Raw genomic sequence first — 7883 nt, 5'->3', positions numbered from 1 at the left:
CCAAACAGGTCCTCCTAGCTTCCTCCAGGTGAGCCAAACTCTTCTGGGATCCTGTAACCCATTTATTACCTCTGTCCCAACCTGTGTGTAATGGTAGCTTCTGCTATTTCTAATCTCAGGGTTACCACATTTTCCTCTCGCTTGGAGTCTCAACTCTATCTGTTAAATCAATGTCACTTCTGTTGCAGACTTTGAGTCTGGAGTTATCTCTTGTCCAGCAAGAGAGCATATGCAGAATTAAATGCAAGAGAGGCTAATGTCGAGGAGGAGACAAGAGCCTCAAGCAACGGTCCTTGTTCCATATTTATTAGGATCAGAAGGCTTACAGACATGATGGGCATGCAGAAAGGGACAATGAGACAGTGATCATTAACTTTCTTTCTGTGTGAGAGAAAGGGGATTTTGAAGATATGCAGTGTTAGGGGTTTGTGTGAATACAAAACAAAATCCTGACACTGAGCTGATGGCTGTTTATGGCAGGCACCAGGCACATGTCTGTTTATCTTAACTTGCGTAGGGGATAATACACAGAGCATGCTACCTCACGGTCAACAAGGCACCTTTCTTTTGCTAATTAGCTCCAGGCAATTAGCAAATAGTCTGCTGTGGCAGTCTATCACCCTGTCTACCTGTTTATCTATTCTGGACACTTCTGTCCAGCGGAAGCAGCTTCCCACTCTTATGCTCTTGTTCTATACTGGGAAGGTTTTCGCCCTGTTTACCTATTCTGGATGCTTTCGTCCTAAGCCTTGTTAACCCATTGGTGCAAGCTCAGGGAATTCCTAAACTTATTCCCCACAATTTCTATTTTAAATACTTGGAATGATTATCTTTTTCTGGTTGATCTTGACTAGTACATTCCATTTCTACTTTCTTTACCAGATGATTGATAAAATCATACTGCCTTTTACTTATTACATAATTTCTGTTGTTATCACCATGGATAATGAAATATGTGTATTGCTGTCCTCATGGCACAGTGATCAGTGCTGTAGACGGAATGAGGGATAGGACTAGATTCAAGTGGTGAAAAGGTAAGATGGAAGGCAGAAATTTTGACACACATATTGGGTTCTGAGTTCATAGATGGCTCAAAATATGCACCTTGTTGAATGAAGATACTAGTGAGGAGTGTTGGGGATATAACTTCTTTATTCGTTCACAGATAATTATAGGCTCTAACCAGGGTCTTTGCTAGGCACTAGGATGAGGTACTAGGAATGACTAGGAACATACAAGATGCAGGGGGGAACTGCATTCCTTCTGTAGGCTCTAAGAGAGAATTCACTCTTTGCCTTTTTCAGCTTCTGGAAGCTGCCTGTATTCCTTGGCTTATAAGCGCCTTCCATCTTCAAATCCAGCAATCATATGTAAGACCTCTGCTTCTCTGACTGACTTTCCCCCTTTACCTCTTTTACTTGTAAGAACACTTATGATTACATAGTCCCATCTGGATAATCCGGAATAATCTCCGTATCTCAGAATCCTTAACTTAATCACATCTGCAATGTCTCTTTCTCTTTTTTTTAAAAATAATTTTGTAGTTTTTATTAGATAAGGAGGTATTTTGTTACTTTTAGAAAAAATGGAATTGACTAGGGTGTCTATAAAATAGATGATATACATAATCTATACATATCTTAACAATGGTACTTTTTAAAATAATAAAATAATATAGAATATTCTATTTATAATAGCAGTAAAAATATAAAACAAACTTTGATGAACATAAATATGGAAAGCTTTTATGAAGAAAACTTAAAACTATTATCAAGATGTTTATTATTTCTGTAATATATTAGCTTAGCATCATTCCATTAAAAATAACGAAAGCATCATTTATTTGATTTGAAAAAAAACCCTACAACATGCAAAAATACCAGAGCCACTATAAAAAATAAAATGAAAGTCTTTTTGCCATTTTTTTATTTTTAAAGAACCAGCATAAAACTACATGTATTAAAATATGATCTTAGGTAAGAATACCCAGACAGATAAATGCAATATATTATATTCTGAAATATTATTGTAATTACGTTTGGAATTTGTTATGTGTTAAAAATTGTAAGTATTTTAAATTACTAAGAAATGGATAGGTTATTTAACAAGATGTCTGTAATAACTGGTTAGCACTTAGAGAAAAATAAGAATGCCTCTACTTAATTTTTAAAACTCAAAATTCCATAGACTAAATAATTAAAACATTAAAAATTAAATCATGTAATAAAGAATGGTGAATGAATCTTTTGTAAACTTGGAATGGGAAGACCTTTTAAAACAAAACCCATCAGGTTTCAAAACCAAGAAGCCATACAAGAAAATATTGGCTATTTGGACTATGCCCAAACTAGACTATCCCTTTAATATAAGATACCACAGAGAGCAAAAGGAAGATGAAAATTCAGGGAAATATTTTCAACACATTTGAAAAAGGCTGATTTCCTTAATAAAGAGATATCACAGTATAGGAAAAAAAGGATTTATCAGAAATAGAATACCAATGACCAGTAACCATGAAAAAAAAGATTAACCTCTCTTATAATTCAAGATATGTAAATAAAAATGATGATACAATTTTAATCATATTGGAACATTATAACATCTAAGTGACTATCAGAATGTTATAGCAAGTATCAGTTAAAGTTAAGAAGTCAGGGACTCCTGGAACTCATTAGGTTAAATGTCTGACTCTTTGTTTTGGCTCAGGCATGATCTCAGAGCTCGTGGGTCCGAGAAAGTACAGAGCCTGCTTGGAATTCCCTCCCTCCACTCACCTCTCTTTGCCCCTCCCTGCTTACTCTCTCTGTTTCTCAAAATAAATAAACAAACTTTAAAAAATCAATATATACATTTAAGAAGCCAATACCCTCACATACTATTGGTTAACATGTAATTGTACTGTCATTTGGGAGAACATGTAATCAGTACTATCGTTGGGATTATCCATCAAAAAAATTTTTTTGTAATATAAATCACTTTACCTTTCAATTCTACTCCATAAATACATGACACATAATTTTCCTAAGGTATGTTATAGGCTTTTCCTTGCAATTGTATTTGAAGTATGTTTTAAAAGTGGAATGATTTAAATGCCTATGAGTATGAAACTGGTTTAATAAAATTCATTAATGTTATACAATTCTCATATTACAGTGCAAAACAATGAGAAAAAAATATATGTTCTGAAATGGGGAGATTCCAAGATATATTGCAATTGAACACAAGAAAAGTAGCGTAATTTTATCACAAGAAATTATGAAAAGACAAAAGTAAATTTTTTTTAATTAAAAAAAATTTTTTTACGTTTATTCATTTTTGAGAGACAGAGAGACAGAGCACAAATGGGGGAGGGGCAGAGAAAGAGGGAAACACAATCCAAAGCAGGCTCCAGGCTTCGAGCTATCAACACAGAGCCCAACGTGGGGCTCGAACTCACAAACTGTGAGATCATGACCTGAGTCGAAATTGGATGCTCAACTGACTGAGACACCCAGGCGCCCCTTTAATTTTTTTTAAAGTTTATTTATTTTTGAGAGAGAGAGAGAGAGTGTGAGTGGAGAGAGGTAGAGAGAAGGAGACACAGAATCTAAAGCAGGCTCTAGGCTCTGACCTGTCAGCACAGAACCCAACGTGAGGCCCGAACCCACGAACTGCAAGATCGTGACCCAAGCCGAAGTTGGTGCTTAACCAACTGAGCCACCCAGGTACCCCCCAAAATAAATTCTTAATAATGGCTTCATATACAGACTAAAACACGGGGGTGAGGGTGGGAATATGCAATGAGCAGAAGGTAGGGGGCTTATAATTTATGTTTACAATGAGCATATACTTTAAAAATCACCAGGTTTGAAAAAATGTTAAACAGAAAAACCAGAACAAATGTGTATTGTATATTACTGTCTTACTTTCCCATTTAACACTGCAGTTTCTGCCAAGCTGACTCCTGTAGCCCATTGGAACTCTCTCGTCTCTTTACCCTTTTCCTCTATATCACTCATGATCACTTTCTTACACACACATTGCTATAAAATTTGCTTATTTATTCAATTAGCTCCCTGAATCAGATAATTTTATTTCCAGTACCTAGAAAATCCCTGCCATATACAAACATGCTACATATATTTGGTACATAAATGATTCATGTCACTCACTCCACGGCTCTGAGCCATTTCACATTTTATAGCGTTGGCTGTGACATCTTGAATGAGCTGCTTCAGTTTCTATCTCCAAAATCCAATCTGAGATCATTGCTTTTATTTTAATTTTTTACAGTGTATCTTTTTTATGTTTTAAGTTTTACTTTTTTTTTAATTTTATTTTTTAAAAATTTACATCCAAATTAGTTAGCATATGGTGCAATGATGATTTCAGGAGTGGATTCCTTAATGCCCCTTAACCATGTAGGCCATACCCCTCACACACCCCCTCCAGTACCCCTCTGTTTATTCTCCATATTTATGAGTCTCTTCTGTTTTGTCCCCCTCCCTGTTTTTATATTATTTTTGTTTCCCTTCCCTTATGTTCATCTGTTTGGTCTCTTAAAGTCCCCATATGAGTGATGTCATAAGATATTTGTCTTTCTCTGACTGACTAATTTCACTTAGCATCATACCCTCCAGTTCCATCCACGTAGTTGCAAATGGCAAGATTTCATTCTTTTTGATTGTCGAGTAATACTCCATTGTATATATACCACATCTTCTTTATCCATTCATCCATTGATGGACATTTGGGATCTTTCCATACTTTGGCTATTGTTGATAGTGCTGCTATAAACATTGGGGTGCATGTGTCCCTTTGAAACAGCACACCTGTATCCTGTGGATAAATGCCTTGTAGTGCAATTGCTGGGTCATAAGGTAGTTCTATTTTTAGTTTTTTGAGGAGCCTCCTTACTGTTTTCCAGAGTGGCTGCACCAGCTTGCATTCCCATGCAATGTCTCTTTCTATGTAAGGTGCCATATCCATAGGTTTCAAGGATTAGGATGGGGCCATCTTTGGGGGACCATTATTCTGCCTACCACACTCTTGCCATATCCTGAGTAAACCCTGGCTACATGTCTTTCTTTCCCTCCCCTTTCCCTGTCCTCTCCCATGCCCACCCTCTTGGCAGTTCTGCTCCCTGGCAGACTGCATTGAGTCCAGAGAAAGACTCCTCGGTCATCACGTCTTCTGTACAGGTCTCAGCCTTCCAGAACCTGTTCCCTCTCCTGGGTCTTCAGCTTTTGGTAGCTGCCCTGCTGAGCTCTCTGGGAAATATTTCAGAGGAGCCAGTGGGCAGCTACCCAGATTTCCAGCCTGAACTGCATGGCACAGGCTCCAGACTCACCCCGGTCAGGTTCACCATGTGAGGGTGCGGCATTCAGTTCTAGGAGTTAACGAGCATACGCAAGCAGTTTTCTTGGAAGTCGATGCGCATCAATGTCAGGGAACAGCTGCAAATGCAATATATCAGCAACACCAATGTTTCTGTGTTTTCAAAACAAAAGGAGAATTGACCAATATCAAGGAGGTGATGCTGTGGGATTAGAAGAAAAAAAAATCAAGCAGTACTTACAAAAACAGGACACAGATCTTTCAAAAGGCTATATAGATTTAATGCCTTCTAATATGCTGCACATGCCTTAATGAAAGCAAAGAGTATGAGTTGGACAACTGTTTCTGAAAAGGCATGACCTTCTTGGAATCTGATTGTGAAGAACAGCTACTTATTACTGTAGCATTTAAGCAACTTGTTAAACTCTATTCAATGAAATTGCAAGGGCCATGTAATGGTCAGGGTCCTAAATATGCAAAAAAATTTTTTTAATTTTTAAAGTTTATTCATTTATTATTTCTGAGAGAGAGAGAGAGAGAGAGAGAGAGAGAGAGAGAGAACAAGTGGGGGAGAGGGAGAGAATGAGAGGAAGACACAGAATCCGAAGCAGGCTCCAGTCTCTGAGCTGTCAGCACAGAGCCCGACGCAGGGCTTGAACTCACAAACTGCTAGATCATGACCTAAGCCGAAGATGGAAGCTTAACCAACTGAGCCATTCTGGTGCCCCAATATGTAAAAATTTTTATCAATCTACTTCAATCTATGGATTTTGAAGAAGCAGAAAGAAGTGATCAACTCAAGCTCTGGAACTAACAGAGGATAATATTAAAGATGATAGCATTGTCCTACTGCATTATTATTAATCTTCACAATGTAGCTGTAGTTGTTCAGTATAATCAAGGTAAAGAAACAGTCATTCCATATCTTACATTTATTGGTACTGGAATCCAGGCAACAAATATGAATGACTTTAAGCCAGTAGTTGGAAAAAAAAAAAAAGCCACAAAAGACACCCGAAGACCATATTGCTATCAGGTCTATAGCTCCTGGATAATTTCTTGATTGTCCTCAGAGACTGTCAATATTCCATTCATTGCAATTACCAACAAATCATTGTTTTCTTTTTCAGATGGTATCACTAGTGTTTTTATTGTAATCTTGATAAATGCAATGGTAAATAAAAGTCACTACTTTTTCTAAGCTTAAAAAAAAAGCAATAGCTAACCTCCCAAGTTTAAGATTGATTGGCTAATTTGCATTGTTTCCCAACACCCCTCTTTTTAGGAAAGAGTTTTCAAAATTGGAGAGATGGTGAGACCCTTAGCAGAACTGATGAAACCATCCAGTTTCTGGATAGTCAATAGAAAACTTTTATTGGAGAACAATTTTGCAGTATTTTTTTTTTTTTGGAAGATTTCTCTGAAATTCCAGTTTAGGTGACTGATAACAAAGAAGTAGGCAGTGATGAGTGGTGGTAACAGTTTCCTCTAAGCAGCTGGAAATGGGTTGATGTTCTGTGTGAAATGAGGGCACAAGAGTACACAGCTTTGGTATCTTCCAGCAGTGGCTGGACCCAAACATTCTGGGACATAATGTCCACACTGATAGCCATGAGTACTGCCCCTTCATACATTCGAAGGACAATGGAAAATGCATGAAAATCCCATGTGAAAGGATATTTCTGAACTATGGATTCATACATTCTAAGAGACTCTTCCCAGTTTTCCACTGAATATTCTGAGCAGAAAGGTGGAATTTGTAGGAGATAGAATGTAATCAAAAGAGTAAGGAATCAGACGAATGTTCTTAATCAGAAACAGGATGCCCCAAAGAGCCTCTACTCAGATCTCCTTCCAGGGGGTCCTATGATGTATGAAGTGAGCCCAAGGATTTCTATGGGGATACATCCTGGGGGAGCAGAAGCACTTCTTTGGGGAAGGACATGATTCTACAACCTTGAGAGTACCCTACATTTCTCAGCTCAGTTTCAGTTTTATTTTTTTCTAAAATGTCTACCTCCCTCCCCCCACTCCATATGAGATTTCAGGAATGACTCTAAATTGCACATCTGAGAAATTGGACTCAAATCAGTTATCTAAATGTGGGACTGATAAAGAACTATCTAAGTAGCACTAATAACTCATGACAAGGATTGTATTGCCTTCCCACCCATCCCCCAATCTGAGGTAACTTTTTAATTGTCAAGTATGGTGATGAGCTATTTCACAAGAACATTAAAGATTTCGCATGTAGTTCCCAATCCTAAATTTATGCACGCTGAGAGCAGAGATTGTTCTCTTTCATCCAAGAAACAAATTTCACAATAAACAATTTATTACTTTTTAAAGTGTGGTGTAAGAAATAAGATACAGCATAAAGTTGATATTTCTCAGCAGTTTACTTCACAGGACCTGGCTTATTTTGAAAGAAAAAACTCTGTTTTCTTTTGTTTTTTAGGCCCTCCTTTTCCCCAAACCTTTCATATCTGGGAATGGGGAGGTTTAGATCAGTGAAGGTAAGAGGGACAGGGGGGTGGGGGGCAGAGTTGTAAGTGCTAACATAAGGA

General features: G+C 37.5%; 1 pseudogene; it reads left to right on the top strand.

Moving 5' to 3' along the window:
• Nucleotides 1-5057: 5057 nt before the first annotated feature.
• On the top strand, nt 5058-6379 carry LOC132680756 (thioredoxin-like protein 1 pseudogene; annotated as a pseudogene).
• Nucleotides 6380-7883: the final 1504 nt, after the last annotated feature.

This window comes from Panthera onca, chromosome A1 (assembly GCF_046562875.1).
Source record: "Panthera onca isolate mPanOnc1 chromosome A1, mPanOnc1 haplotype 2, whole genome shotgun sequence".
NCBI classification, from domain to species: Eukaryota; Metazoa; Chordata; class Mammalia; order Carnivora; family Felidae; genus Panthera; species Panthera onca.
This window is presented reverse-complemented; position numbering and strand designations above follow the sequence as displayed.